This window comes from Macaca fascicularis, chromosome X, assembly GCF_037993035.2.
Source record: "Macaca fascicularis isolate 582-1 chromosome X, T2T-MFA8v1.1".
Classification (NCBI taxonomy): Eukaryota; Metazoa; Chordata; class Mammalia; order Primates; family Cercopithecidae; genus Macaca; species Macaca fascicularis.
Genome location: NC_088395.1, coordinates 40,508,552 through 40,515,432, shown reverse-complemented (window position 1 = coordinate 40,515,432; position 6,881 = coordinate 40,508,552). Strand labels below are relative to the sequence as shown.

General features: G+C 46.8%; 1 non-coding gene across 1 annotated transcript; it reads left to right on the top strand.

Moving 5' to 3' along the window:
* The first annotated feature begins 6,615 nt into the window (after positions 1-6,615).
* LOC123571473 (U7 small nuclear RNA) lies at positions 6,616-6,677 on the top strand. The gene has a single exon (XR_006695631.1). It is a non-coding gene; the product is annotated as a U7 small nuclear RNA (small nuclear RNA).
* The last annotated feature ends 204 nt before the right edge of the window (positions 6,678-6,881 follow it).

Here is a 6,881-nt window from a genome sequence, read left to right as displayed (position 1 = left end):
CTTAGATAGACAGACATCTAGATAGATAGATAGATAGATGATAGATGGATGGGTGGGTAAATAGATAGGTAGATAGATAGATAAGGTACCTTCTTCCTTCAAGAATCTTGCAGACATGGCTGGGCATGGTGGCTTGCACCTGTAATCTTGGCACTTTGGGAAGCTGAGGGAGGACGATCAATTGAGCCCAGGAGTTCAAGACCAGCCTGGGCAACACAAGGAAACCCTGTCTCTATTACAAAATTAAAAAAAAAAAATAGCCAGATGTGGCAGTGTGTTTGTGTGGTTCCATCTACTCAGGAGGCTGAGTCAGGAGGATTGCTTGAACTTGGGAGGTCGAGGCTACAGTGAACCGTGATCACACTGCTGCACTCTGGCCTGAACAGCAGAGCAAGACCCTGTCTCAAACTAAAAAAAAAAAAAAAAAAAGAAAAGAAAGAAGAGAAAAAGAAAGAAGTTTGCAGATCAACTGAGCGTTTAAAGATGGCATGTAAGTACCTATGGTATAAGACAGAAAGTGAGAAGAGCCTTAGAAAGGATAAAGATAAACAAAAGCAGAAACAATAATGAAAAACTACCAATCATTGAATGCTTACTGTTGTGGTCTGACTGTGTCCCCCAAAATTCACGTGTTAGAAATTTAATCCCTATGCAACAGTGTTGGGAGGTGGGGCCTTTGGGGAAATATTTAGGTCATGAGGGTTCTGCCCTCGTGGATGAATTAATGCCACTATAAAAAGGGTTAGTGGGAGTGGGTTCACTCTCTTCTGCTCTTCTGCCACGTGAGGACACAGAGTTCATTCTTTTTTGTCTTTCCGTTTTCTGCCATGTGAAGACACAGTATTCCTCCTCTCTGGAAGACACAGCAACATGGCACCATCTTGGACCAGAGACTGAACCTGCCAGCACCTTGATCTCAGATGTCCCAGCCTCCAGAACTGCAACAAATCAATGTCTGTTCCTTATAAATTACCCAGTCTGTGACAGTCTTTTATAGCAGCACAAAGGGGACTAAGACACTTACTGTGTGCCGTATCATTTTCTTAGCATTTGATGCCTATAGTATCTTTTAAACCTCACAGCAACTCTACCTATTATGTACTATTATTTTTTATGTTTTCGAGAAGGAGTCTTGCTCTGTTGCCCAGGCTGGAGTGCAGTGGCACAATCTTAGCTCACTGCAACCTCCACCTCTCAGGTTCAAATGATTCTCCTGCCTCAGCCTCCTGAGTAGCTGGGATTACAGGTGCTCGCCACTATGCCCAGCTAATTTTTGTATTTTAGTAGAGACAGGATTTCACCATTTCGGCCAGGCTGATGTTGAACTCCTAACCTCAGGTGATCCACCCGCCTTGGCCTCTCAAAGTGCTGGAGTTACAGGCATGAGTCCGGTGCCCAGCCTTGTACTATTGTTAACAACCCATTTTTCAGATGCAGAAACTGAGGCTAAGAGAGGTTTCATGAGTTATTCAAGGTTTCGTGGCTAGTGGATGGCACATTCTGGGAGCAGGGAGACTTACTTGTAGGAGGCTGGGTGACTCCCAGAATAGCTGGCTTTGGGGACAGTGATGCCATTTGCTGAGATGGGGAACGTAGGAGAAGAATACAGAAAGGAGTATAGCAGGAAGAGCGGCTTAGGAAAATGGTGAGGAGCTCAGTCCTGCCATGATGATTTGAAGTGTCTGTGGGACATCCACGTAGAGATGGTGGGAGACAGTTGGATATGTGAGTCCAGAGTTCAGCACAGAGATAGAGAGATCTGGGTGGGAAATGGACAATGTGGGTCATTCCTGTGTAGTGGCAGTCAGCTCCAGAGGAGGTCCTCTCAGCTGTGTTGGCTGCAAGAGAAAGCCAGGCTGTCAACTCTGGGAGTGGGCAGGGGAAGAAGGAATGGCCGGAGGGGAAGCAGAAAAGTGTTTCAGGGAGTTGCGGGAAGAAAGTGTTTCAAAAAACACAGTGGTACACAGTGTAGATGAAGTTTGGGTCATCTGGATTTAACAGCAAGAAAGTACTGGTGTCTCAGTCTGGGTTGTCCCAGAAGCAGATCTCAAGAGAAAGGCTTGAGAGCAAACAGATTTAGATTTTAGGAGATTCAGAGAATATGGGTTTGGGAATGGGGATGTGGGACAGGAGAGAGAAGCCAGCAATAAAGGGAGTGTCACCAAGTCAGTTCCCACTGCAGGCAACTGGCGCTCAGTCCCAAGGGGGACCTCTGAGAGACAGTGTGGAACACAGAGTTCAGTTCTGTCACAGGCTAGGTTCTCAACAGGCAGAAACTGAAATGGAGTTTGGCATGCAAGATCGTCATTAGGAACGTCTGTGGAAGGAGGAGGAGGAAGTGGGGTTGGGCAGAGGGAAGGGTTGAATTGCAAAGCTGGCCTGATGAAGCCTGGAGCGATTGTGGGGAACGCTGAAGTACGTCTGGCCTGCCAGTGCTGTCTTGGAGTGGGATGAAATGACCAGTCATTGGCTGTGGGTTACCCCGGGGGGAGGAAGTGCCTCTGGGAGAGGTGCAAACTTCATCTGCACTTAGCAGCTGGATGGAGGCTGTCTGCTCTACTGGGGCAACGAAATCTCTCCTTGGAGGGGAACCTGGGGGGCTCATCTCTGTGCCCACCACATTAACCCACCTTGGGGGTTGAGGAAGCTGCGGTATTTATACACCTGAGAATCATCAGTTGAAGCTGGCCTTGCTGCTCTGTTGTACACACAAGCAGTAGCGCTCCACGGCTTCACGCAGATAGCAGCAATCGGAAGCCACAGGCGCACACGAAGAGGTCAGGCCTGAGCCGTGTGGGTGGGGCGCCCCCAAGATGAGAGTAGTTTCAGTGAAGCACTGCTGGTAGGGAGGAAGACAGCTGTGGTTTTGCCTCAGCTGTGTGACTTTCACTCCTGTGGCCATGGCTGATTGATCCATGAGAAGACACCTGACCCACACTGGGCCAATCAGAACCCTTCCCTGGGATTTTCAAACTGGGACTAATGAAGGTGAGCAAGTTGAACCTTCCCTGGGGGTGGGAGCCACAAGATAGACGCTCTGGAGAGGCTAGGGGTCACATGGAGGAAAGAATGCCATCACTCCAAACAGAGAAGTTCAGAGAAGAGAGAGTGTGGGGGCCACAAGGAAAAAGTCTCGGGGGATCCTGGTGGCCCAGCTGCATCTCTTCCTGTCTTCTCTTCCCACAGCCCAGAGAGATTCCCAGCATCCTGCCAATACAACCCCCCATTGTGCTAAGCAAAGCTGGGCTGAATCTCTGGCTTTTGGAGAGGCGAGTTGGCCAGCAGAGTTAAGGAATGAGTGGGATGGAAGAAAATATTGCAAGTTCAGATGACTTCTAAAGAACTGACAATGAAGAGGGCAGAGAGAGACAGAGAGAGAGCAGGGGAGAGAGGGAGAGAATGCAGAAACTAGATGAGAACACAGGGTCAAGGAAGGGTTTTTTATTTTATTTTATTTTTTTAAGATGTGGAAAACTTAAACATGTTTATGTGCTGAGGGTAAAGAGCCAGTAAAAGCAGCATAAATCATAACAACAGAATGCACTAAAACGAGGCCGACAGACAAAGCTATAAAAGCTTTAAAGATAAAGAAAATATGCCCTCAATAAAAATGAGGAGAAAAAGCAGAAGGGACATAACCCTGGCAGTGGAAGGCAGGCGTTGATTGTGGCCTGAGCACCCATAGTGAACACACATGGTCCCAGCAACCGCTTACTCTGGAGACAGAGGACAGTTCAAAGCCCTTAGCCTCTTGCTTCTTTCATCTCCTACAGGTTCATCCAGGGCACTCGAAAGGGGCCCTTTAGAAGCAGTTATCCGGTGATGAGGAGGTGACATGTTCATTCAATCCTGTACACATAGCCTGGGGTGCTGACTCAAGACCACAGTTGAGAAGATGCTGCTGGAGAATCTGAGATGGAAGATGTGGGAGAGAAAGGATCTGACTGCTGGGCTGAGGTCTCTACATCACGGAGGAGGTGGTGTCCAGAGCACAGGAGATTAACCGCAGATCAGAGGCTTGCCATGAGACAAGAGGGAAGGGAGAAAGCTTGTGTGTTGGTGGGGTGGAGGACAGGAAAGGGACTCCATTTGTAGAGTCAAAAGCAAGGGCATCTGGAGAGTTATCAGGAATGGGTTAGATGTATTATTTAGGAGGGATTTTGACTTCAGGTAACCAAACACCCAACTAACAGTAGCTTAAATCTCTACTGCTTAGTTAGCAAGAAGTCTGGAGGTAGACAGTTCCAGGGCTTGTTCACAGTTCATTGGTTGCATTGAGGCCTCAGCTCTGTCAGCCACTCTGCTGTGCCGTCCTTAGCTATTTCTCCCTATGCTTATCACCTCGTGGTGTCAAGATGGCTGCTGCAGCTCCAGGCATCAAGTGCCTGTTTAGGATAGGAAGTCACGGACAGTCAGGTGGTGAGAAAACTTCTCCTCACTGCTTTTTATTTTTCCTTTTTATTATAAAGGAAGAAAAATTATCTTCAGGAGACTCCCAGGAGACTTCCCCTTATTAGCCAGAACTGGGTCACAATCCCATCACAGAGAGTATTACCTGAAGTTAAAAGATTTTTGCCTAATACCCAAACAAAATTGGGTTCTGTTAGCTGAAAAGAGGTGGAGGTATATCTTGAGCAGACAGCCCTAGGGTCTGCTGCAATGAGGTAGGGAGCTTGAGCAGAGGGAAATAGTTTTCAAATAGTCATGGAAGAGAAAGGAGAGAAAGAGATCATTGCCCAACGATGGTAAGGTCCAGCTTGGGGGTAGGGGGTGAGGACCCACTTAAGGGGGGCAGCACAGCCCTGGAAAAAGTCAGCAATGCCGATCTTTATCAGATGCCCCCTAAACCCTGCAATATTGAACGATCAAATTGCAAATAGAGTCTCATCATGTATGACCAACACTCAGGGTCCAGTTACAGGAAAAAGAAATCACTCCAGTTATTTTAAGCAGAAAGGGATTTAATTCTGGTGATCATGTTTTAGTCTGTTCAGGCTGCTATAACAAAACACCATAAACAAGACACCTTATAAACAATGGAAATTGATTTCTCACACTTCCAGAGGCTGGGAAGTCCAAGATCAAGGCTCCAGCAGAATCAGTGTCTGGTGAGGGCCCACGTCCTGGTTCATAGATGGTGTCTTCTCACTTTGTCCTCACATGGCAGAAAGGGCAAGGTAGCCCTCTGGGATTCCTTTTAGAGGGGCACAAATCCCATTCATGAGGGTTTCACCCTCATGACCTAGTTACCTCTCAAAGGCCCTACCTCCTAATACAATCATCTTGGGGGCTAGGATTTCAACATCAGAATTTTGGGGGACAAAAACATGCAGTCTATTGCAACTAAGTATTTGCAAAATTGGTGTATAGAAGGGAAGATGAGGCTTTGGGCTGGCCCCCCAAGAAAGACTATCAGAGTGACAGCACAGACTACTTGCCTGCTAGGGGAGCGACTCTACCTCTACCTCAATCAGGAAGGTGGGAATTAGAAGGCTCTATGGGGACTGGTGACTTCAAGAGCACTCTGCTTTAGCGGGGACCCAGGGATCAGGAAGACACTCATGCTGTTGCTGCAACTGCCAGTTGACGCTCATTAGGCTAGTGTTGGACACTGGAAGATTACTGCAGAAACTCACTGGCCCTACAATCATGCTTGTCAATGGGACATGGCCTCCGCCTTGCCCCACCTTCCAAATCATCTGAAAGAGCACCTAGTTGGGTAGACTTGAATTCACAACCAGAACCCTAGCTCCAAGAGAGTCTTGGAGTAAGTGCAGATTTTAGCTCTCCAGGCTCTGCAGTAGAGGAAGGTGTAGAGAGAGAGGGATGGGGGATGGATGTCAAGAGAGCAAACCCACCACATCTGCTACAACTCTACTAACTTTTCCTGATCCTGAGGCTGCTCTGAAGAGCTCTTTCATACTTCAGATCACATAAAGCTTTGATGAATGTTTCTTTTCCTTTTTTTTCCTCCCCCTTTCCCCACCTCCACCTTTTTTTGAGACAGGGTCTTGCTCTGTCACCCTGGCAGGGGTGCAGTGGTTCGATCTCAGCTCACTGCAGCCTCTGCCTCCCAGGCTCAAGCAATCCTCCCACCTTAGCCTCCCGAGTATTTGGGACCACAGGCGTGCACTGCCACACCTGGCTACTTTTTTTGTATTTTTAATAGAGACAGGGTTTCAGCATGTTGCCCAGGCTGGTTTCAAATTCCTGGGCTCAAGCAATCCACCTGCTCAGCCTCCCAAAGTGTTGAGATTATAGGTGTGAGTCACCATGTCCAGCCCCTTTTTATTTTTAACTGTGCTGAAAAAAACCCACATAACATAGTATTTACTACCTTAACCATTGTTAAGTGTATAATTTAGTAGTGTTAAGTGTATTTACATTGTCAAGGAATGGGATCTCCAAAACTTTTTCATCTTGCAAATCTGAAACTCTGTATCCCTTAAACACCAACTCCCCACTCCTCCAACCAACTCCTGACAAACAACATTCTACATTTTGTTTCTATGAATTTGACTACTCTACATATCTTATATAAGTGGAATCATACAGTGTTTGTCTTTTTGGTGACTAGTTTCTCTTTGGTGAATGATTCTTTAAAAAGAATCAGGCTAGTGTCACAGCTCTTTTAGGATTTGCCTAGCAGGTTTTTCCGTTTTTACTGGAAAGCCACGCCTCCCCACAAATCGGGCTATCAAAATTTGCAATAAACAGATAGGACCCAGCTTATATTACAAATCTTTGCTGTGATGAGCTGAAACAGGCATATTCTACAATGTCAGTAACATAGCTACAACGCAGCAGCCCAAAGGCACCCCTTTAAGCAGATTATATAATAATGTACATATTTTTCATAACCAAGAATGAGCATGAAGCTC